We start from the raw sequence: 25,399 nt of genomic DNA on the forward strand, positions 1-25,399 counted from the left end.
ACTCACCGATAGGCTGTGGGACAGGAAATATTCGCCGCCTACACTTCCGCCGATGCGGTTAGCGGTCCAGTTGAGGGTGGGAGGGCCTATTTAGGCAGCGAGGAGCCGGCCGCCGATTGCGGTAAGAGGGGGCAGTGGCAGTGCTCTCTTACACTGCTTGACGCTAGCCGAATTGCTCCAACACTACAAACTGTGTTTTTACAAACTGTGCTTTTAAATCTGTTACTCGAGAACTTTAGCGATTTTAGTGTTTTTTTAAATTGGGGCTATATATGACACGGGATGTGTTGATTTCAGAGTGTTGATTTCTCAGGCACACTTAATTTCATGTTGATGCGTCAGCGTTTTAAGCTGTTTGTTATTTAGAAACTGAAATTGCTCACTGACACGCACTCACCGATAGGCTGTGGGACAGGAAATACTCGCCGCCTACACTTCCGCCGAGGCGGTTAGCGGTCCAGTTGAGGGTGGTGTGGAATTTTAGTTCATGTACTGAACATCATCTGCGCCATCTTGCAAACTCACGTATGAACATACACGACAGCCATTTTAGGTACCATGGTCTCCCTGTTCACGATCGATCCTCAGCGCACTTCCCTGACCCTGCAAGCCTCCCCCATGCACTCTGGCTGACCCCGCATCCACATGCGTAAGTCATGAACCCTCCTCTTCCACATGACTCTGTCTCTAGGAATCACACCCCGCGCCTGACCAACACCTCCTTCCAATTATCCACACTGATCACACTGATCCTTTCCTTCCATGAATACCTCTCCTTTGATGACCCCTTCCTCTGAGCCCGATTGTCTGTACGAACCGCTGGTCATCCCTTGGCCTGAGGGTACAGTTTATTGCCCACTACTGCATGCACTCGACCCTTTTCAAAGGAGCTACTATTGATCATGACCTCCCCACCCCTTGAGATTCGATCAGGCACACACATTCCAAAGGAATTGGCGAAACACTCAGCTGCGTGATAGCCCCCTCCTGTTGTATGGGGGTAAGGGCCTCTACTGTTGTCATGTGTTGGAGTGGGCCGGAACTGGGGGGGTGCCGGGGATGTCATCCTCATACTTCACAATGTCTTTGCTGTAATAAAGAACGGTCACATGTCATAAACCAGTGTATAAAAGACCAGGTCTCAGAGAGGCTGTCAGAGAGCACCTCGAGACAATACCTTGTTGTCCGATCTGATGTGTTCTGCTCCGTCGGAATAAAACGTGTTTCCTGTCTTCCTGTCTCCAGTGCCTGCCTCTTTATTTGATAATCTTTGTAAGGTATTAGAGGCGTTTAACGCCGGGCAAAATTACTGAAGAGACATCGATTAAATTGCCTGACCATTTTTGCTGATCTTCTTCAATTGGCGTCCCAACGTGTGGGGCCCATCAGTGACACGTGGATCCGGTGGGAGAGGTCCCAACGACAGAGTGAACGACTGCAACGATTGGAAGAGCTCCTGTCCAATAGACCCTCGTCTGACAGCCGATCATCTGAACTTCACTGGTTCCGAGCAGACCTCTCCCCGAGTGATCTTCGGTCCTGACTGGGAACCATCAGGAGTGCCACGGTAGCAGCAGAGAGTAGAGGACGATCGGGCGCTGGAAGCGGAAGACAAGAAACTGTCCATGCGGTCCGGGTAAGGTCGTGTAACACGACAAACTAAGAAATATTTGATTGTTTGATTGAAAATACTAGTATTACTCTTCGAATTGTTGGTTCTCTTGGAGATTCTCTGTCTGCAAACTGAGAGGGATAAAAGTATTCTCTCTTCCTTTGCATGCAGTGAAGGGTAGGTAACGCAGGCTTTTGCCCCCGTTGTAATCCGTCGTGCCTATCTTTTCTCCCCCACTGATTGATTGTTTGCCCGAACACTGTTTGTTCGAGGATTGTTTTTCTCGAGAATTCTCTGTCTACAAACGGGGAAGGGTAAAAAGTATTCTGTCCTCCTTTGCGGATAGTGAAGAATAGGTAGTGCCGGCTTTTGCCCCGTTGTAACCCGTCGCGCCTATTTCTTTCTCGCCACTGATTGTTTGATTAAACGAACATTAATTGTTCGATATTGGTTCTCTCTTTGGGTATTCCCTATTTGCGAATACTGCAGAATAAAAATATTCTGTCTAGTCTTCGCGAAGTAGTGAGGGATAGGTAGTGCAGACTTTTGTCCCCGTTGTAACCCGTCATGCCTATCTTCTCCCCATTGGTCAGTAGTTGGATCAACCCGGACCGTTTATTAGAGATGAACCATCCAGCTCCATTGGAAGGCACCCCTAATAAGGACATGTTCACTAAAAAAGGACTAGTCGCCATAGCTTATAGTAAGCTATGGCATAAATATACGAAAAGGGACCCCAAAAATCAGTGGCCACTGATAGGTTCTTTTGATGATCATAGAATAAAAGCGCTAGAAGCAGCTGTTAGAATAAATAAGGCAACACCCACTATGCTCGATAGTATCGGCATGTGGCGCAAAGAAGCAGAGCAACGAAGAAAAAGAGAAGAAACAAAAATAGGGAAAGAATTACGAAAGGCAGCCCACCTGGCAGCGAAGGAACTAGATGAAGAGATAAAAAGGAGAGAGGAAGTTAGACAAACGCAAGAATTAGGGTCGACAGGCCAATGCCCTGTTAGGACCCCCTCTACGCTCTACCCAGAGATGCCCTCCAAACAACGGGCGAACGACGAGTTACTGCTAGGTCCTCCGATCATCTACATGCCCCCTCCTTATTCCCCCTACCAGCCACTGGCACAGCACCTACCAGTCCTGAGCACGGGCGAGGGTGACTCTAGCGCTAGTGCCCCGGCCCTTACGGCCTTCGCACCAGCCACATCGGTAACAACATCAAATGAACTTGAGACTAGCAAGCAACTAACGGCAAGACCAAATAGGTTGAGCAAAGACGAACGGGATGGGATTGATAAGATAGCAAAGACACTGGTAGAACGGAAAGAGAGCGAAGAATATGCGATGGATATGTGCAATTCACATGCCGGTAGCCACAAACGGCATTTCATTTTACGGTTCAGCTTCCACACTCTGAACACATATGAGGATAGGTATCAAACTAAGGGTCCTGCTAAGCTGACGACTCTATATAGAAAGATCGATGTTGGAGATGGGACTGAGCATGACGTGACGGACCTCTTCATGCAAACGCTTGAGGTCTTCCGCCACATCACTGAACAGAAACCAGAGGTTAAGCTCACTGTCTCAGTCCCGGATGAGCCCCCATTAGAAGTAGCCAACACTATGATGCCTATCAGAGAAGCCGCCCCCTACTGGGTTCCCCCAAGAGGTCAGGGAACAAACGACGATATTAACCACGCAGATGCAAAAGGGAGGGTTGTGTACAACTGGGTTTATCAACCATGGGATCGACAAGATATTTTAACCTTTAGGCAAACCCTGCCCGATTTAAGAAAGAACCCGACAGCCTTTTATACCGAACTAAGTACAGCCTTGGGCTCAACCATAATGACTCTAGCGGACATTGATTTGTTTTTTGGGTTATGTCTGCCGGCTGACGTGTGGAAGCAAATCCGGAAGGCCAACCACACAGATCTGTTTGGACATACCTGGAATCAACTCGGTGAACTAGATAGGCAGCGAGAGCCCGGTAAGAAACCTGTAAAAGACATACTGGAACTCCCGGACAAAATAGTGCAGAAGTTAAAGACATTGATCCCAGAGAGAAAGGTAGACTGGTCGATAGTCACGGCTTGCCGTCAGAAACCCCAGGAAGACGTATCAGAATATTTCTCCCGATTTGAGACAGTGTTCTCCGACTACAGTGGCCAAGACATGACCACCGCAACCGGACAACACCTATTCGTGCAAAACTACGTAAAGGGGCTATTACAGGAGGTCTCCCAGAAGTTACAGACAAGCGAGAGTAGTTGGGGGGCCTCCAAACCTGCAGCTATCCTTCAGATGGCTCAGTATTACGAACACCAAAAGAACGAGAACGAGAGGGCAACTGAAAGAAAGAAAAAGGATTTAAAAGAACGAGTGATGATTGCTCAATTACAGGGAGTGACTCGAGGAAGGGAGCAGTATAGGAGAAATTACCGGTCAAATGCCCCTAGAAATCCACCCCCTAGAGACCGTACACCCACACCTGGCGCTCCACGAACAGACCTCGATGAGAACCAGTGTGCGTTTTGCAAAGGATTTGGCCACTGGAAGTCTCAATGCCCGGTCCTCCGAGAAGCGATTAAGAATAACGAGACAAGGGACATGGCAAATGGCCCCAGGACAAGAGGGCAGGGACGAGGACACACCCACGACACCAACAGTAACCAACCTGACAGACCGAACACATTTGACCGCCCCCGACAGAATCAGTGCCAACAGTCCGGCTGCGACAATGCTCACGACTTTGCATAGGATTGCCAAGGGCGAGGGAGGGATCCAGTCGAGCTCTGTGTTGACCAGCAAGGTCCTTACGTCACCGCTAAGGTCCTGGGTACAAAGTCTCCATTTTTGGTAGACACTGGAGCGACACGTAGTGTATTATCAAAACGACTGATTCCAAGGGCACCCTTGTCTGGCTCACACATTACATCGATAGGTGTCGATGGAACACCCTCCACTAACCCCCTGTCGGTACCTATCTCCTTTGACCTAGGAAACAACCCCACGGACACAACATTTCTGCTCTCCTCCAACTCCCCTGACGCCATTATGGGTATTGATCTACTAAAACATTTCCGAGCTACTATTAGGTGTTCCCCAGATGGAGTCCGAGTCATCCTGTACGACAACCCAAGCATGTCCAGATCCTGCCCCGCACGACATATGTACTCTATCACTGATGCTGACCTAACCTTGCTTGACACCCTACCCCTGTACCTGTGGGCCAGAAACGACTCGGATGTAGGACGAATGATGATCGATCCTGTACACATAACTGTTCGACCAGATGCAATACTCCCGAAACTCCCACAGTACCGGATATCGCCCGAAGGCGAGAAGGCATTGGTAGCGATTATTCAGTCCCTGGTAGATGCAGGAGTGGTAGAGGAAGTGGTTAGTAATGTTTGCAACAGCCCTATCCTACCCATTGTTAAGAAGCAAGGTGAGGGAGATGAGAAAGCGTACCGCTTCATCATCGACCTGCGAGAAACCAACAAAGTGGTAGTGCCACAGTACCCCGTAGTCTCAGACATCACCACCATTCTGCCCCTCATCCCGTCCACTGCCACCACCTTCACCGTTATTGATCTCAAGAATGCATTTTTCTCTATCCCCATCCATCCAGACAGCCGTTATCTCTTCGGCTTCACCTTAAAAAACCGTTCGTACCGATTTTGTAGAGCTCCTCAGGGCTACACAGAAAGTCCCAGCATTTACAGCCAGGCCCTCAAAAGACAGCTGGACGCCGTCCAGCTACCAGATGGAGTGGTGTTGATCCAATATGTCGATGATATTCTTTTGGCGGCCCACACCACTCCTCTTGCAATCACAGCCACTATCCAACTATTGCACTTTCTTGCGGAGAATGGCCACAAAGTCTCCAAAAAGAAACTGCAGTTCTGTCAACCTCAAGTAACCTACATAGGCCATCTCCTGTCCAAAGAAGGGAGGAAACTTACACCCGACCGAATCCAGACCATCCTAGACACCCCCATCCCAAAAACGCAGAAGCAAGTCCGTTCATTGGTGGGCCTTACCTCTTTTTGCCGACAATGGTTGCCAAATTTCAGTCTCATCATAAAACCCCTACTTTCCCTGTTGGCCAAAGATGTTCCTTTCCCACTCCCTTGGACCCCCGAATGCCAAGCGTCCTTTAAGGAGTTGCGAGATGCCCTTTGCTCGGCACCCGTCCTAGGAACACCAGATTACTCCAAGCCCTTCTCTCTCTTCACTCACGAAAGGGAGGGATGCGCATTGTCTGTTCTAACTCAGCCCATCGGCTCCAAACAACGCCCTTGTGCCTACTTCTCTGCCACTCTTGACCCAGTCGCCAGAGCTTTACCTGCCTGCCTTCGAGCAGTAGCCGCCGCTGCTGTCTCTATCCGTCAGAGTGAGGGAATTGTACTTTCGAACTCTCTCACGGTGTTAGTACCCCACGCAGTTGACACCCTCTTGAACCAGACCAAGACCCAACACCTGACTAGTGCACGACTGACGGGATACGAATTGACTCTACTTGCACCCCACATCACTCTTAAGAGATGCACGACTTTGAACCCTGCTACACTGTTACCCTTGCCTGAAAATGACCCTGATGTGCCCCCTATACACGACTGTGTGACCCTCACGGACGAACAGACCAGAAGTAGAATTGACCTTAGAGACACTGCTTTCACAGACCCTGATGGAGAACTATGGGTAGACGGTTCTTGTATCAAACTCCCAGACGGCACCACCTCAGCTGCCTATGCGGTGACGACAGCCCGAACAGTAGTTGAAACAGCCCGCATCACACAACGATCCGCACAGGCGGCAGAGCTAATCGCCCTCACACGAGCATGTATCATAGCGGCAGGAACCACGGCAAACATTTACACGGACAGCCAGTACGCCTTCGGGGTGGTTCATCATTTTGGGCTCTTGTGGAGGGAAAGGGGATTCCTGACGTCCCATGGCACACCCATTCTCCACGGAGATCTAGTCTCCGCCCTGATTGAAGCAGTTCTCCTCCCCGAACGTTTAGCAGTGATCAAATGCCAGGCACACAAGAAGGTGACGGACTTAGTTGGACAGGGAAACGCATTGGCCGACATCACTGCCCGAACCACAGCTGAGAATAGGACGACGACCCGCATGTATGTGACCTGGTCACAAGCAGAAAAATGGACTGACACTAGGGAAACGATTAGGGACATCCAGTCGGCCAGCACACCTCACGAACTGACTGAGTGGGCACGGGTGGGTTTGAAGGACGACGAAGGCTGCTGGCGGACAAAAGACACAAACAAATGGTTGCTGCCTGACTCATACTTGATCCCCATACTGACTATGGCACACTCCCCTGCACACATAGGTTCTGCCCCCATGATTGAACTCATTTCCAAAGTCTGGCACAACAACAAAATCTCCGACTCAGCCAAACGCCTGGTCCAGCAGTGCCTTATTTGCCTACAACACAACCCCGGGAAAGGAACTGTGGTACCCCGGGGAGGGTTTGGGACCCCCGACCACCCCTTCGAAGTCCTTCAGATGGATTACATCCAGCTGGAGAGATGCCAAGGCTTGAAGTATGTACTAGTCATTGTATGCGCCTTCAGCAAATGGGTGGAAGCCTATCCAACCCGTGATAACACAGCCATGACTACTGCCAAAGTACTACTGAAAGAGTTTTTCCCTCGCTACGGCCTTTGCCGAATTTTATGGAGCGACAATGGCCCCCACTTCATAGCTGAAGTTATCCAACTAATCCTGAAGGGGCTGGGAGTAAAACAAAGGTTCCATGCGGTCTTCCATCCCCAATCCGCTGGCCTAGTTGAGCGACACAATGCTACACTGAAGCTGAAACTGTCAAAAATAGTGGCCACCACAGGGCTTAAGTGGCCAGATGCCCTCCCACTGGCAATGCTATCGATGCGCTCCACTCCCACTAAGCACCACTTGACCCCCTACGAGGTGTTGTTTGGACGACCAATGAACCTCTGGACTGCCCCCAAACCAACCTCCATTCACGACGTCCCCGACGTCCTGTTGTCAGATTATTTGTGCAAATTAACTAAAACGTTGACTGTCATTCATCAACAGGTGCAGCAGGCTATCCCCTATGCTTCCAGGGGCCCTGGTCACGATATCCAACCGGGAGATTACGTCCTAGTCCGGAACGTTCAACGAGCGAAGAGTCTGGAACCCCGGTGGACGGGCCCCTGGCAAGTACTGATCACCACTCGGACGGCTCTTCGAGTGGAGGGAAAGAAGCACTGGCTGCACGCCCATCATTGTAAGAAGGTCTCCTCGACCCTGGCCACGACAGAAAACGTCGACACCCAAGAAGAGCTCCTGAACAAAGATCGGCCATCACTGAACTGCTATCCTGATACCGAGGCACTTGAACTTGCAAAATTCTCTGATCCCACTGTGCCATCCCGGGAAGGGTATTTCCTGCGTCGAAAGGAGGGAGCTTCGGCTAAGTAGGCCACTGACTAAGTTAAAATCTCAGAACGGTGACCTAAAACAACCAAGGGTCACCCGGAGAGAAGCTAAACAAAGTCTGTGGTTCTGCCCACTACCGAGCACCTTGAAGATGAAGATGATGGAAGCGCCAGATCAGAAGATGATGGAAGCGCCAGATAAGAAGATAATGAAAGCAACAGGAAATACCCACTACAGGAACCCAAAGACTGACAATTTGCACAAATCAAAGACAATCGCCTTCTTCATTGTCTTCCTCTTTTGCCTCCTCCTCATGACTTCCTTCTGGATCTTGGAGGACAGCTCACCCGCTCACCAGACATTGCTGGCCACTGTACAGCCAACCACCATGAAAGAGCATCACTTGATCCCCCTTTCGCATCAGCTCCGAGAGAGGCGTAGGGAGTTCTGGAACAATTCCTTCGTGCAACTGCTGCACCAGCACAACCTTGCTACAAATGCCACGAACTGCTGGATCTGTGGGTTGCTCCCGCATGCCACTGAACACTCTATACCTTTCATCCCTTCTCCTTTCTCAGTTCATGGCTCCTGCCTCACCTGGTTGATCCTCTTGCAGGAGAGCAACAAGGACAACGCCGCTTCTGGTCAGACAGTATCACACTTCTACTATGGGTTCTGGCTGAACAAAACAGGAAGAACGTCTGCCCCCATTTGTCCTGCGGTCTCAGGTTCCGCCTTCCTTATGAACATCCCTGCCAAAGAAAGAGTTGAAGTGCAAGTACTCCACAATCCAGCCAGACCCACCTTCTCCCACCTGCGGAAGCAAACAGCTGCCACCCTGACCGTGGCTCTGTCTGTCATCAATGTCACAGGACTTGTTTGTCTCGAAGGCCAGGGAACGCAGCTGGTGGGACACAGTTCCTGCCGCATCACCAGAACATTGGTCTCAGTTGATCCTCCTTCCTTTGTTGCTTCTCCGAATATGTACTTTGTTTGTGGCACCAAAGCTTACACCTGGCTCCCGAAAGGTTGGAGGGGTACGTGCTACATCGCCTTCATTCTTCCTCCCACGTATGTGGCCTCAGCCTACCATCACCGGCAAAAGCGCGCCGGAGATGTTGAACAAGCCGACTCCACCGGAGCACAGTTCCCGGATGCAGCAAAGGGACTTGTTCCTCTGTGGGGACCAATGGCAAACAGCCGCGCTATCCGACACCTAACTTAGGCAATAGAAACAACCATTAACATCACGGCTGGCATCCTTGCTAACAACACGGCTGAGCTTCAGGCAGTCCGCCTGGTGGCTCTCCAAAACCGCCTTGTTCTAGATGTGATTCTGGCCGACCGTGGAGGAGCATGCCGCATCATCGGCTCCAGCTGTTGCACCTACGTGCCAGATAACTCGCCTTCAGTCTACAAAGCAATTGAACACCTCCACAGACTATCCTCAGAGGTTCACCAAGAGCAAGAAGGATGGTCGCTTGGAAGCTGATTTTGGGACACTTTGAAGGACTGGGGATGGAGATTGTTTACATTTATACTGATACCAGTTGTGGTACTGTGTGGATGCTGCTTAGGTATTCAATGTCTGCCACCTTTGTGTTCACTCATTTCTAACTATATGTGCCCTAAGACTTTGGACTTTCGAACTGAACACATGAGCCCCCTCTATGAGATAGAAATACGTGGTCTTATGGGGATAGATCCGAATTGACAAGCTGGCGAGACATGTTAAAAGGGAGGACTGTGGAATTTTAGTTCGTGTACTGAACATCATCTGCGCCATCTTGCAAACTCACGTATGAACATACACGACAGCCATTTTAGGTACCATGGTCTCCCTGTTCACGATCGATCCTCAGCGCACTTCCCTGACCCTGCAAGCCTCCCCCATGCACTCTGGCTGACCCCGCATCCACATGCGTAAGTCATGAACCCTCCTCTTCCACATGACTCTGTCTCTAGGAATCACACCCCGCGCCTGACCAACACCTCCTTCTGATTATCCACACTGATCACACTGATCCTTTCCTTCCATGAATACCTCTCCTTTGATGACCCCTTCCTCTGAGCCCGATTGTCTGTACGAACCGCTGGTCATCCCTTTGACTGAGGGTACAGTTTATTGCCCACTACTGCATGCACTCGACCCTTTTCAAAGGAGCTACTATTGATCATGACCTCCCCACCCCTTGAGATTCGATCAGGCACACACATTCCAAAGGAATCGGCGAAACACTCAGCTGCGTGATAGCCCCCTCCTGTTGTATGGGGGGTAAGGGCCTCTACTGTTGTCATGTGTTGGAGTGGGCCGGAACTGGGGGGGTGCCGGGGATGTCATCCTCATACTTCACAATGTCTTTGCTGTAATAAAGAACGGTCACATGTCATAAACCAGTGTATAAAAGACCAGGTCTCAGAGAGGCTGTCAGAGAGCACCTCGAGACGATACCTTGTTGTCCGATCTGATGTGTTCTGCTCCGTCGGAATAAAACGTGTTTCCTGTCTTCCTGTCTCCAGCGCCTGCCTCTTTATTTGATAATCTTTGTAAGGTATTAGAGGCGTTTAACGCCGGGCAAAATTACTGAAGAGACATCGATTAAATTGCCTGACCATTTTTGCTGATCTTCTTCAGTGGGAGGGCCTATTTAGCCCTCTCGTCACTTCGAGCGCGCAGCGGTCGCGCGCAGTGAAGCGCTGCCCGTCCGTGACAGGACGGGGCCAGGGGCCAGGATGGTGATCCCTGCACCAGTAAGTGATAACATCATGCACAAGATATCATACACTGCTGCCGAACTACGCCATGTACAAACACCCATTTGTGGAGACTGTGTGTGCAACCAAGTTCAATTTCTAGAAGGCCACTTCTCATGTAAAAATTGCCGCTTTCAGAGTATGAATGCACCGCTCCGGCTGGAGCAATTAGTCACGCCCGCTTCCCCTGCCCCTATCAACACCGGTTCCCGTAATAAATGCCTTCTATGTAACATTAGATCACTGCCTAAACATCACATGCAGATATGGGATCTTATCTCGGAGGCTGAACCTGACCTATGTTTCTTTACTGAAACTTGGTTAAAACCCCACACTGCACCTACTATTACCTTGGGAATACCGGTGGGATACAAAATTATCTGTCAGGACAGACCCATAAAAAAGGGAGGTGGCCTTGCCATCGTGCATAAAGACAATATCATGGTCTCCACTCTCGAGCAATATTGCTCAGCAGAGATGGAGATGTTGGTTTTTAAAATCAGTACCTCGCCTAAATGTTTTATGAACGGTGCTTTGGTCTATCGGCCTCCTGGACCTATGAACAATTTTTCCAACACTTTGATGGAATTATTGGCCCCCCATGTTAATGTCGAGAAAGACTTTTTATTATTGGGGGATTTTAATATACACACAGAGCTAAAGGAGGAAAAAGAGACTCAGGACTTCCTAAATGATTTGTTTTCATTGGGATTTTTGCTACGTAATAAAGGACCCACTCATAGGGCCGGACATACTCTGGACCTCATCTTGTCCAGGCTCCTTGGAGTTGAGTGTTCTGCCCCTATTGTAAATCTATGGACGGACCATTTTACTATAGAATTTTATATCCCTGAGATAGGACCAACTCCCAAGAGATCTATTCAGATCCCCATGAAACGGAGACAATGGCACAAGATAACCAATGAACCTTTTAGGGATGCCTTCTCTATCCAAGATTATGCCACAACCAATAACATTGATGCGGCGCTAGAGAGATATGAAAAGGCCGTAACCATTGCCATTGAGCACATAGTTCCTATGAAAACCTTTAAGACCCGCCCGACGAAAAATCAGGAGGTGTGGTTTTCAGAGGACCTGAGATCTATGAAGCATAGAACAAGAAAATTAGAGAAAACCTGGCGTAGATCTCATCTGGAGTCAGATAAATTGGAGTATCAGAGGGCATTAAAATCATATCACAAAGCTATTCAAACAGCTCGTAAACAGCATATTACCTCACAGTTAGAGGCGGTAGGAAATGCGCCGAGGATGCTTTACCAAATACTGAACTCCTTCTTGAAGCCGGCAGCGTGTGAGAGTGTTGACACTTCATCTCAACAACTTTGCAATGATATTTCCTGTTTCTTTACGAACAAGATTGAAACCATCTATGAGAAGATTCATGCCTCCATTGCTTCCATTGGACATGTTACTCTTCCCACTGTCGTCCCAGCGAGTAAAAAGATCATCGCTTCCACTCTGTCAAACTTTTCTAACATCACCTTGGCTGAAGTGGAGGGACTCATTACAACTATAAAGAGTGGGAGTCCTATAGACCAGCTTCCACCGAGAGTGATGGTTTCAGTGAGGAGCATATTAGCACCAGAAATACAAAGTTTGGTCAACCTCTCCTTGGACACAGGCTGTGTCCCACTGGAGTGGAAGAGAGCCCAAGTGCGACCCATTCGCAAGAACACCGCCACTGCATGGGCTGACATGACCAATCTGAGACCCATTTCCCTTTTACCATTCATGGGAAAACTCATAGAAAAGCACGTCAATAAGCACTTGTCCAATCACCTGGAACATACTGGTGCCCTAGATCCATCTCAGTCGGGCTTTAGACCAAAATACAGCACGGAAACAGCGTTGCTGTCGATTACCGATGATCTACGCATGCTCCAGGACAAAGGAACATCAGCTGTCCTGGTGCTGCTAGATCTATCGGCAGCTTTTGATACCATCTCACATGAGATTTTGGTCGAGCGTCTGACTGGGAGTGGACTAGGGGGCATGGCATTGGCTTGGCTAAAGAGCTTTCTTTCGGATCGGACCCAATGTGTCACCATGGGCAATTTCCGATCCGAGGAGACCAGGATTACTAAGGGGGTGCCACAGGGCTCCTGTTTGAGCCCTACTTTATTCAACATCTATGTGGCCCCCCTGGCTAATATCCTGAGAGCCTTTGGTTTTTGCCCAGTGTCATATGCTGACGATACCCAGCTGCTCTTTCCCTTTGACCATCTTACTCCAGAGGTATTACATTCTTTCTCTGAGGGGATGAGAGCAGTTTCCCAGTGGATGTCTTTGAATATGTTGCAGTGCAATGTTTCAAAGACAGAGGTTATGCTTTTCGGTGAGGCTAAGATCAGCTGGGCTCCTGACTGGTGGCCTTTAGATCTAGGACCAGTCCCCGAGCCTAAGCAAACAGTCAAGAACCTAGGGGTACGTCTGGAACAAGAACTCAGCTTGAAGCAGCATGTTACCAACATTGTTGGATCTTGCTTTCGGACCATTGGATTGCTGCGCAGAGTTTTTCCATTGCTTCCAGACACCATCAGAAAGACCCTGGTCCAGGCCTTGATTATCAGTCGTCTTGACTATTGTAATGGTCTCTTGCTGTCAGCTAATGAGGAGGACCTGGATAGGTTACAGGTTGTGCAGAACACCGCAGCCAGGTTGGTTCTAAATGCCCCTCCGAGAACACCTTCAAAACCTCTATTTGCCAGGCTTCATTGGCTTTCCATCCGTCAGAGAGTTGTTTTTAAGATCTGTTGTACGGTCCACAAAGGACTTCATGGTTTGGGTCCCTCCTATCTGGCAGACAAGTTTGTGCCGTATGTTCCTTCTCGTGCTCTACGGTCCAGTGACCAAATGCTTCTCACGATTCCTAGGATCAAGCGGGCAAGGCAAGGGGTAAGGCTCTGTCTGTGAGGGGACCGAGGATATGGAATGGTCTCCCTCTCCAGCTTAGGCAGCTTGAAAACCATCTGGCCTTCAGGAAAAAGCTGAAGACGTTCTTCTTTCAGGTCTAACCACACAGTCTAAGAACTAGTTTGGAGCCAGGGAATTCGATCTCCTGCAGGTTCAGCAGTCAGATAGCGCGGAGATACTCCCTTGGGAGTTTATTCTAGCGCTCTACAAACCCGCAAAATAAATGAACTGCGACTATTAGAAAACCCAAGATTGCAAAATACTGGGACACTATTAAGGTAGAATTCATGGAATATTTTACAGACTGTAGCTGAAAGACTGACTGGCTAAGGTCGAGCTACTGAGGTAAGGCTGCTCTTTTGAGCTAGGAGAGGGTAGTGTTTAGATAAATGATCGTTTCTGTGTCTATTGATTTTAAAAGAGCACAGACCACACAATATTTGACATAAAAGACACAGATTTCAGTGCAATAAATTAAACAAAAATACGCCCTGCGTTGCAGTCTCAGCAAGGACTCTCCACATATCATAATTCAGAAGAAACATAATTTCAAGAAATGCAAAGCGCTAATAATTATGTGTTAACCTTCAAGAATGCATTTGCAATATATCATGGATATTTTTCAATTTGCAGATTGCATTTATGATTATCCCGCGCCGTATTTCTAAAGAAGCGTTTGATCTTTCAGTGTTCCTGTGATGTTACTGCCAGGCAATGATGCAACTTTGTGAGGTAAGGTTTGAACACTCTGCCAATTTTTTAATTGAACTGGTTTACTATAACCCTAAATATTAAAGAAGGTGATGTGTAATTTGAGCGTTTTTAATTTAGGAATGGATTCCGTCCAGAAATGACTCGCAGAAAATAAATATTGCTCGGAGGTGAGCAAAGTTAAATCACTTCCAAGGCTACACGTTCAAAATCAGTTAATTATTCTGAACATTTTACTATATGTTCATGCCTAACAAGTTTATTATGTATTTAATGTATGACAATGCATACAGTTATTATAATATGTGTTTTTTTCTTATAAATTTCAATAAAAAATTGAAACACAAAATCAGTTCACTTCTATGCATTGGAAAGTGTGTTTGTAATTAGAATTATGAATTGGAAAGTGTGTTTGTAATTAGAATTATGAATGCAGCCTCACTTGCTCTCTCTTGCTCCTGTACCAGATTACAATTTCAAATATGTACTGAGCTCCAATCATTTGTGGAGTGTGTTTACATGCATAGGAGGAAGTCCGGAAAAGTGGGACTGAAGCACACATGTACATGGTTTGCAAGCGGTGCTTTATTTGTATAATAATATGTGCTGGTGCTCAAAGCGCTACTCGGACTTCTGCGGCCGGCGCTTGAAATGATAGCCTGCTGAATACCGAAGGCGCATAGTCCTAAATCAACTTCAGGCCTCTTTAGCTCGCTGCCAGACACTCCTTGTCCCATTATCTCACTCTTGGTGAAGGATTTTCTGCCTTTTTATCATCAGTCTTTCTGTTTTGTCTGTTCCTCTCTTGCTCTCGGGAAATGTCTGATGAGGAAAAATAAGTGCTGTCCATAAAAATAAGTGCCAGTGGCCTCCACTGGCATCCACTGGCTCAAATTAAGCACTGTTTTCTAGAGAGTCAAGATACATAAAGAGAAAGATTGCTCGCCCTAGTATAATAATAAACATATAGCATGAGCAGACCTATCTTTTCTTCTGGTGCAATGCGCAGTAAAAAAAAGTATGTGCACTTCAGCGCATCATTAACTCAGTGTGGCAAAGTGGCAGCGTTGCTTAAGTCTGGTGCCCATATACACTCAAGAAGAACCAAAGGGGTAAATTTACAAACCTGTCACGCAGTGCAGCACAGCAAGCTACCTTGCTGCACTGCACTGCGGGACAGGGAAAGGGCAGGAATGTGTCATATTTAAGTCAATAAAGCGTATTCCTGCCTTTTCACTGCGCAGACGCCCTTTTGGCAGACTAGTGTCAACGCACCGTGGTGCAAGGGTGCGTCCGTTGCATGCAGGATAGTTTTTGTGCAGGAAGGGGCTTCCTCCTAGCCAAAACAATCCTGAGAGGCATATTCCTCTATCTATGTGTGCTGCAGAGGAAGTAAGCAGGAGAAAAAAATATATTTTCTTTCCTCTCCTCTCCTCTCCTCTCCTCTCCTCTCCTCTCCTCTCCTCTCCTCTCCTCTCCTCTCCTCTCCTCTCCTCTCCTCTCCTTTCCTCTCCTCTCCTCTCCTCTCCTCGTCTCTCCTCTCCTCTCCTCTCTTCTCCTCTGCTTTCCTATCCTCTGCTGGGAAGGCGTATCTTTTAGGCACATTCCCACATTTACCAATTCTGGTGAATCTGGGAAAGCGTCAAAACTCTTGGGAGTTGGGTGGGAACACTCACGCAACGCCATAAATGCCTTCCCCAAGTAGAGTAAGGCCACGCAGCGATTTGTGCTGCGTTGCTTTACTCCAGATTTGTGAAGCCACTCAAGGTAACGCAAAACAGCCTTGCACAGCTTCATAAATGTCACTTAAGGTTTGCGCCGCGCAAATACCATGTTGAGTGTTGCGAACGCTATGCAAACTGGGTCATAAATATTGCCAATGTGACAGAACAAAACGTGAAAGTGACATAAGTGCAGAATTGTGTTGCGAGCAATGTTCCCTGTGATTATTCTTCCTTGTGTGCGGTAACAGAATGTTTGCGTGCACACGTTTCTAGTTTGTGTGCGCGACCGAGTGATGAGATGTGCAACTAGGATAATTGACTACCTACCACTGGAAGGTTGATAAGCACTGGCAATGTCAATAGGTATGGCTTATATATAAAAGCGCCTCCCCTACCATTGATGAGTTTAGGTACAAAATAGGTTATCACACATGCATTCTGTTACTCATGCATTTATTCATCACTGAGTAACTCTTATATTCACTTATTTACACAACCACAATAAAGTGCATGGACAAACTCAGCAAATGGAAATGTAAAGAATAAAAACAAAAAAAACCTGGAATATCGCCTAAAAATGACAGACATGCAAGCAGTAACAAAATTAAACCAAGCAGCAGGTGGTCGTCTTGCAATGGTACTGTACATAGTGCAGTACCATTGCATCTCATTGCCATGTTTAGAACCTACATGTTGACCATTTTGCAATGTAAAAAGCAATGAAACCCTATGGACAATATTCTTCCATGGTGGTCAGGTGGTTTAGATGCAGTGGCGTACATGCTGCAGTACACTGCACTGGGTGGCAAGCAAGCAGGGAATTAGAACTGTCTCTGGAGGTATAGCAGGCTTTAATCATGAAAATAAAAAGAAGAGGTAAAGAAATGAAAGGGCCATATAACTAGAACATGAAAAACTAAAGGACTGGCCCACCAGCCTTGGCACTTAAATGCACTAATTGTCAGGTGGCTGTGCTCATGTGGCAAGACAAATGTCACTCACAGGGTAAGAGAGTCAATGACTGAAGTGGTTTATATACCATTAGTAAACGTAGCAGTGGTATATATGTTTTTTATTACAAGATCCTGGCAGACAATTAAGCATGTCAAACCTTCTGAAGAGATTCTAGAAAGAATTATTGCAGTGCAAATCGTGTACCTCTAAGGTTTGTCCAAAAGGTAATAAACAAAGTCTTGCCTAAAAGTGAATCTGTGAGATTTCATGTAACAAATTGCTTTTGCAGGCTTTAACAGGGTGCAATAACAATTCACCTTTAAAGGCCTATTGGCTTTCACAGGTGTGTTTCATAATAAATAAATCAGGCCTATCATTTATGTCAGAACTTTTCATAAAAGATAGATCAGACCTATGGCATATAAAATAATTTTCCCATTGAACCAATCAAGTCCACAGCATTTGTCGTTGGCTCATCACTGTACTACATTAAGGCTAACTGTACTGTGCATAAACTTTACTACAAGCCAACCATCAGTAACATTGCAAATATATACAAAATTAAAGCTGCGTAGAACATTTTTAAAAAATCCCCCCAAAGAAGGCTTAACAAGGATTATTTTAGTGCAAATCTTCTATGCCCACAGTTTATTCCAAAACTCTTGCCTACTACAGTATTCTGTGAAATTCCATGTAAGTACTATAACAATCCCCAGTATAGGCCTATTGGCTTTAAAACATGCTTTTCACAATTATCAAGCTAGGCCTACTGCCTTTGTCACATCTTTTTATAATAAACAGATCAGACGTTTGGTATCGGGCATAACCTTTCCCAGTAAATGCATCAGGAATATAGTAATTTCCCTTGGCTTCACACCATAACCGGTACAGTGTGCAAAAGCTCATAAACAGTGTGCATTAAGTTAAGAATTACAAATATGAATCAAAACATCTGATTCTCTCACCGAATTCAATTTCATTATAAATCTGAAAGAACATTGCAAAGGATTCTGGTCCTTGGAGTTTTCCTAAGCATGTGCAGACTGCAAGCCGGGCCACTGGAATTATGTGTTTTTACAATTGTAGCATATTCCTAATATTTATGGATATTCCACATTTGCCACATAATCCATCATCTGGTGCCTAATCTGCAGAGTTTAGCAAAAAATTGTTTCTAGCGTAAACAGATAATAAGTTACTAAAAAGGCAACAACAACGTTGTCGCACAGCAGAGGGACCTTTGCAAAGGTTGACTGGTCCTCTTCTGTTGTTTATTGCTGTATTTCAGTGTTGAACTGGTACTTATAAGGTGATCACTTTTTCAAGACAGTGCAAAAATGCCAAAAAAAAGGAAGCAATACTATCACGAAATGTGCTGCATTGTGCAGCATAATTTACCTTTCATTGCCGCATAATTTAGTCAACCCGGACACATAACTCGGTCTTTCTTTGCCACAATTCCAGTGGCCCTAACTATAAGAAAATAGTAATGTAACCTCTAATCTGTAACCTATCTGTTAGTTTGGATGGAAGGCCATGAAAACAGATTTACCCAAGCAATAGGATTGTGAGGATTCATTTTACTGATTATTTTTTAAACTATGAAAATCTTCAGTTTTAAATCACACATTGATTTAGGAGCTATCAGATGGTGCTTTGCAGACTTGGTACCTGGCGCCACTGCAACTGCGGCACAATTTCTATCCATGTTGCTCTTTAAAACAAGAGAAGCTTGAGCAATGAAAATACACAGTCCTGTCAGCTAGTGAGGTTTAAAACTATAAGCATCCAAAACTGATGGCTCTCAATAATTTATGACTTTTCAGCCTTTGGGATGTTAATGGTGGCTGATACCTGAAAGGGGAATGTGTGCTCCAACTTCCAGAGTATGTTAATATCTGGGAACTGCCACAATACCACTGTATGCTTCAGATCAGTGATATTTAAAGTACGGCCCGGGCCGCATGTGGCCCTCCTGATCTTTACATTCGGCCCCCTGGGAAGCAGCAGTACTGGGCTGCTGTTTACTCGACTCACACTAACATGAAAAACATTTTTAAATATACAGCAAACACTTATTTAAAGGTTCATTGCAGTTAGGGAAAGGAAGTAACTAGGCCCTTAACTTTTGAAACACCTTAATTTTTTAAGACAGCTTCTAGATATACATGCTTTGCTTCTCCACCTCCCACTTTAAACCCCCCCTTGCCCCGCTGGCATCAGTGCGGCCCTCGGTCACACCGTAGACCAAACTTTGTGGCCCCCAGGGAAATGTTTATGAGTACCCATACTTCAGATTGAACTCTTGGGCTGCAGTGAAGGCTCTGTGACTGCTCTCCTGCTGCTTCTGGACTGCCTGTCATTGCAGGTGTTGAAACTTCTCTATTAGCATTTTTAAAGACAAAAACGCTTCTTTAAAATGCATTTAGCAGCGCAACTTAATCACTACTGCCGCATTTCAAAGGCTTGAATTAAGCACTTTACAAGTGCAGAGCAATCCTTTGTGGTGCGTGGTGTTTGAATGTCTTTGCGCGGCGAGAAATGTAAGTGTGTGCGCGCGCTCAGGCACGCAGCTTAGAGGGAAGTATGGTTGCGAGGTGTGTAAAAGCAAAAACTTTCATACATACTTCCAGAACTTTGGACAGGTTTGCGTGAGAGGCACAACACATGAGAACCTGAGTATAGACCAAACATCTGGGTCTGAGTCGGAGAGCTAGGAACCAAAAGAACAAGCATAACATACATCATGTTATAAAGGGATAAAAAAGGAATGCATTCTCATTTTGTTCAACTCAAAAAGGCTTTCTCCGGCAGGTGTGCTCGTATGTCCTAAACGTGGTACTTGGTATTGTGTGCATTGCATGGCACTGTTGGTACTTCTGAGCCTGTGCCTGTGCTTTGCTGAGAAGCTGCTAAATCCTCTTAAAATGGGTTCCCCAAAACATGGCATGAGGCGAGTGCCTCACTAATTGCACAAGCCCTTTTCAAGGATGTAATATAATAATGTTGTATAGATGAATGATCCCACACAGTGCCGAAGGAAATGGCGCTTTCTCATAGTGAGCGAAGGACTAAGCCTAAACGGAACAAATTACAGGAAGAAATGGAGCTTACTGGACATCCTATGAGACTTTTTTTATAGCTTCGCTTGATGATTTTTTTTAGTCTATTCTTCCTTTGTTGTACAGTCTTACTTTCGGGCGGCCATTTTGTGGGTCTAGCTATTCCAATGACTTCGTAATTGTGTTTTTCTTGTTTTCACTATAATCTTAATCCGACACAGCATTATTGTGCTTGACTGAGGTACTTGACTGGTTTCAATCCAGTTCCCCAAATCTGTTAGAGGATTGCCAAGTTTGACATGTGACTTTCCCTTTCCCTGCCCTACCCGCCAATAAGCAGCACTGCAGAGGTTAGCTGGGTGTGTTCGAACAGCCCTATATCAATTTATTCCTTATAAAACAACTTGTGGTATTAGGAGGAAAAGTGATTCTCCGTGTTTAGGGAGTCATTCAGGGCGTAACCTTAGCGCTGGTGGCACCTGGAGCAATAATCAGTGTTGGTGTCCCACATGATCTCCTTCTCCAAGTGTACCCTCACTACCACCCTCCAATGGTGCCCTCAACACTCCACAGCCCTTCTCTCACGTTTACGTAGTTTTACTTGTAGTGCTCTTCCCAATTTAGTGCTGACAGAGTGCTTTGCATCACACAAAAGTATTGCACAGCAAGCTTGAATCATATGTGTGCAAATCAGCGAATAGGAAACGTTACTTATGATTGCTACAGTATGTAGAAGTCACATGTCATCCATACTGGTAGACATTATATGCTAAGCATGCTTGGTCTGGAAAAACACGTGCTCAGGGTTTAAAATATAAGACAGTGGTTGGGGTTTCCTATACAAATAAGAATGTATTTCTACACAAAGGAACCCTTTTTAGCAACCTCCTAATAATGAAAGATTAAGAAAAAACAACAATTGGGTTTTAAAATGAGTCTTGCAGTTAGTATGCAGATATTTGCTGCTGGTTCATGGCAGACTTTGCTATATTAAAAGGATTGCAACTTATGAACTGCCAGTCAGAAAAGGATCTCTGTGTCAGAAGCAGTAACCCACGTAGCCAGGCACGTAAAATACAAATCTATGATCTGTATGTTACACCTTATGCTTTGCAGCTGACACATTCTGTGCCACTTTATGATGAGTGACTAGACAAGACACAAATGTCTCGAGCCAGCACATTAACCACCACAGTTATCTTGCCCCAGGTTATTATCCCCTGAAAATTGCTGGGCACACAGAGGTCCCTGCAGGTGCTCCTGCCTTGTCTGTCACGCCTAACCTGTCTGCTCTGTCCTGCCATCCCATCAAAGCACAATAGTCCCCCCAGGCTTGGCGCCAGCTGTGGGGCCAGCAGTGACACTGCTCTAAAGCCAGCACTGCACTCATTTACTTTGTGCGCTCTGCATACTGCTTGTTTCCAAACCGCATTTGACTTGTAAAATCAGATTCCCTTTTTTTTTAGATCATTTTGTCTCCCTTTCACAGAGGTGTTTGGACACCCAAGTAAATCTCAGGTACACATCTGAAATGTAAGATCCGAGTCAAAGTATCATTATTATTAGGATAGACATGATCATAGTGAGAGGGCTAACAATCCAAAATGCAGTAAAGTGCCAACAATATGTAAGTACAAAAATATGTTAGTTTGTGGGTATTCACAAATGTTTTTCATATAGGTTCGAGCTCTGCAAAGGATTGTAAATCTTCTCCAGCTAAGTACAAGTGTAAATGTGTGAGAAAGGGAATTACTTCATACCGCACGGGGTGCAGGGTAGGTAGTCCCATCTAGGGAGTGTAAAATACTGATAAATGTGCAAAGGCACATTGACACATTACTTACAAAAAAGTTTATGAAACTTGAAAATACATAGTTACAAATATTGTATGTTAAATATGAATGCAAATTAATGTTATCTAATTAGTTTAATTGTAGCACCAAATAAACTGCAGCTCTGTTAACTTAATTAAATCAATTACGAATTAAGCGTTTAATTAAGGTATATTAGCTCAAATTAACATTATGTTTTTAAGATCTATTAAAAGAATAGCTGATGTAAAGTGACATTTTTACATTGATTTATTATGTATTAAAATTGGTGTGTATAGAAGTAATTTTAAAGTAATTTAATTATATTGAATAAAAATACATGTTATATTAACATAAAAAGTAATATATATGTTTTGGTTTTTTTTAACATTACATTTAAAGGATTTATATGTTAAGCCAGTTTAAATAATTTAATTTAATTTAATAGTATTTCCTATTTTATTTTATTTGAGAATTAGGAAGGATACCCCTGGGAAGGAAATCTGTTAGGACAAGAGTGGAAAGTGAGTAGGGACCCTGGCATGTTGGTCAGCTTCCGAATATGCAATCTTAAACTGAATAAAAAAAGGATATTACGAGAACAGAAGGGACAGGCTATCACATGATCACTTCACTCAATGGCCTTACTATACTTATGATTTCCATACATCCTGTTATGTTATGTTATGTTATGTTATGTTATGTTAGGGTACGTTTTATATAGCGCTCAGCTACTCCGAGGAGTGGCCCGGCGCCTCAGACCTAAAACGGAAAAGGAACAGGCAATAGATGACAGGACTACTGAAAAAACAGCCAGGACTTAAGATCTTTCCTGAAGGCAAGAGAATTGACATTCCTTCTCAAAGGCACTGGCAAGGTGTTCCACAGCTGTGGCGCCAGACGTCTGAAAGAACGGCCTCCAATGCGTGCTCTCCTAATACCAGGAACAGATGCCAAGGCCAGCTAAGCTGACATAAGTGATCTGGAAGGCTGGTAAAAAGCCAGCCGCCTTCTGATATATTTAGCGCCAGTATCATGATGATCTTTGAAGGCAAGTGTGAGCGCCTTGAAAACAATTTGTTTCCGAATTGGGAGCCAGTGAAGAGTTTTCAAAAGATCAGAGGCTCTGGCTCTCCGATGGAGGCCAAAAATGGCTCGCGCTGCCGAATTTTGGACTATTTGCAAGCGTGAGAGGAGATACTCCGGAAGTCCGAGGTAAAGCACGTTTGCATAGTCCAAGGGAGAGCCTATTAGTGCCTGCACAGTAATTTTCCTGTGGGCCTGAGAAAGCAGAGGAAGAAACTTCCTGAGCATTTTGAGAAGGCCAAAGCATTTACCAGCTAGGCCAAGAATCTAAGGCTTCAAGGAGAGGCCATTGTCGATCTTTACTCCAAGGTTCTTGGCCATGGATGAAGCAGCAGAGGGAGGGAACATGGCCGAAGGCCACCAAGACTGCCACCTAGGGTCATAAGGGGAGCCAAAAAAGAGCACCTCGGATTTATCAGAGGTGCACTTGAGGCTATTACGCTGGAACCAATCAAACACAGCCCGAAGGCAGCTTCTGATACTCTCCCCATTGAAGTCCGACCCCTTTCCACAGGTGAAGAGGAGCTGGGTGTCGTCAGCGTAAGACACGATCTGGGCACCATACGACTCTGCCAGTGCCGCCGAGGGGGCCATATATATGTTGAAAAGGGTAGGGCTCAAAATTGAGCCCTGAGGGACTCCTACCTCTAATGGCGGCACCACGGCAGAGAACGGAGGGGCCCAGACCGTTTGACGCCGGCCCGCTAGAAAAGACTTGAACCAGCTGAACACCGCCCCCCGCAGACCGACCTCACTAAGTCTTGAGAGGAGACCACTGTGGGGGACTGTGTCAAAGGCCGCCGACAAATCCAGCATCACCAGCATCGCCTTATCCCCCCAAGTCCAAGACCTCCTTAATTGCCTCCGTTAGTTCTAGGAGCACTGTCTCCGTGCTCATATTAGCACGGAATCCAGACTGAGTGCAGTGCAAGATGGTATTAGTCTCAAGGAAATTGGAGAGGGAAGAGTGAACATGTTTCTCCACGACCTTGGAAAAAGCTGGAAGGAGAGAGATAGGCCTGTAATTGGCGTGTACCAAAGGGTCCAGATTAAGCTTTTTCAGAAGCGGTATGATAAGGGACTGCTTCCAGGCAGGGGGGACCACTCCCGTACTAAGTGATAGATTGAGCACGGGATTAATTAGGGGGTTGATCACTTGTGCCATTTTGGCAAAAAATTTGGCCGGACAGCGATCCAGAGGGAAGCCTGATTTTAGTTTTGTGAGAAGATCCAATGAGGTTGGACAGGAGAGCAGAGAGAATTCAGAAAAAGTGGGGCCCCCATCATTCAAAGGTGAAGAAGGAAGGGCACTGATGCCGGAGGCTACCACAACACCAGAAAGCAGAAAAGAGTCCTGAATGGACTTAATTTTATTGGCGTAGAAATCAGCAAGTAGGGTGACTAACACAGTGTTAACACCAGGTAGTAGATACTGACAGATGCTGCTAAGTAAAACATATTATTACCACAGTGTTTGAGTCTTTCTTAACATCCTAGTGGGAGTCAGCAGGGTACTGCTCATTCCACGAACCTCCAGTTACTTACTTACTTACAAATTAAGGACGGAAAGTAACATGTAGACACAAGTGAGGAAACAGGTACCAATCTCTTTACTGAATAATGTTCATTATATGTCCTGCTCATAATACTCCTTCCCACCAGAAGTCTCAGATTCAACCATTCTGTGCAGCATGCACAGTATTATCACAAGACAATGGATCAGCCCCAATAGCTTCTCTCCAAACCACAGTATTTATACAGAGACCTGATTGATTGGAGTGCTAGAAGATCCTCACTGAGATGAAGGCAGAGGCAGTCGCCGAGGTTGTCTTACTTTGGATATCCAAGAACAGGGAGAGAGAGAGACACAGCCAACCAGTTGCTACCAAGGCACAGAACAACAAACAATACAGACTAGGGCGTGGCTCTATTAATACCAATAGGACCAAAGGTGGTCGCCGCAAGGTGCTGAGGTCACAAACGATTTCCTAAATCTTGTACTTAGAGATCTACGGCCTCATCTGAAAATGATAGGCAGTGCAGCACAACTTTCTCAAGAAGGCCTTTTTACATCACCTTCACCATATGTTTGAGCTATGCCATCTGTCACAAAGGCTCACCCCATATTCCCACTAACCATTCGTCCAAAGCAGACAAGAAGGGCACCCAAACCTACCATCACATGTAGTCACTCACTGATGTAATTGATCCTTTATATATTGCAAATCTATTTATAAATAAAGCCACAGCTGTTATACTATGTGCCTTATAATCTAGACTTTCATATTCCCTTGATCCACCTGA

This window comes from Lissotriton helveticus, chromosome 4_1 (genome assembly GCF_964261635.1).
Source record: "Lissotriton helveticus chromosome 4_1, aLisHel1.1, whole genome shotgun sequence".
In the NCBI taxonomy this organism is placed as follows: Eukaryota; Metazoa; Chordata; class Amphibia; order Caudata; family Salamandridae; genus Lissotriton; species Lissotriton helveticus.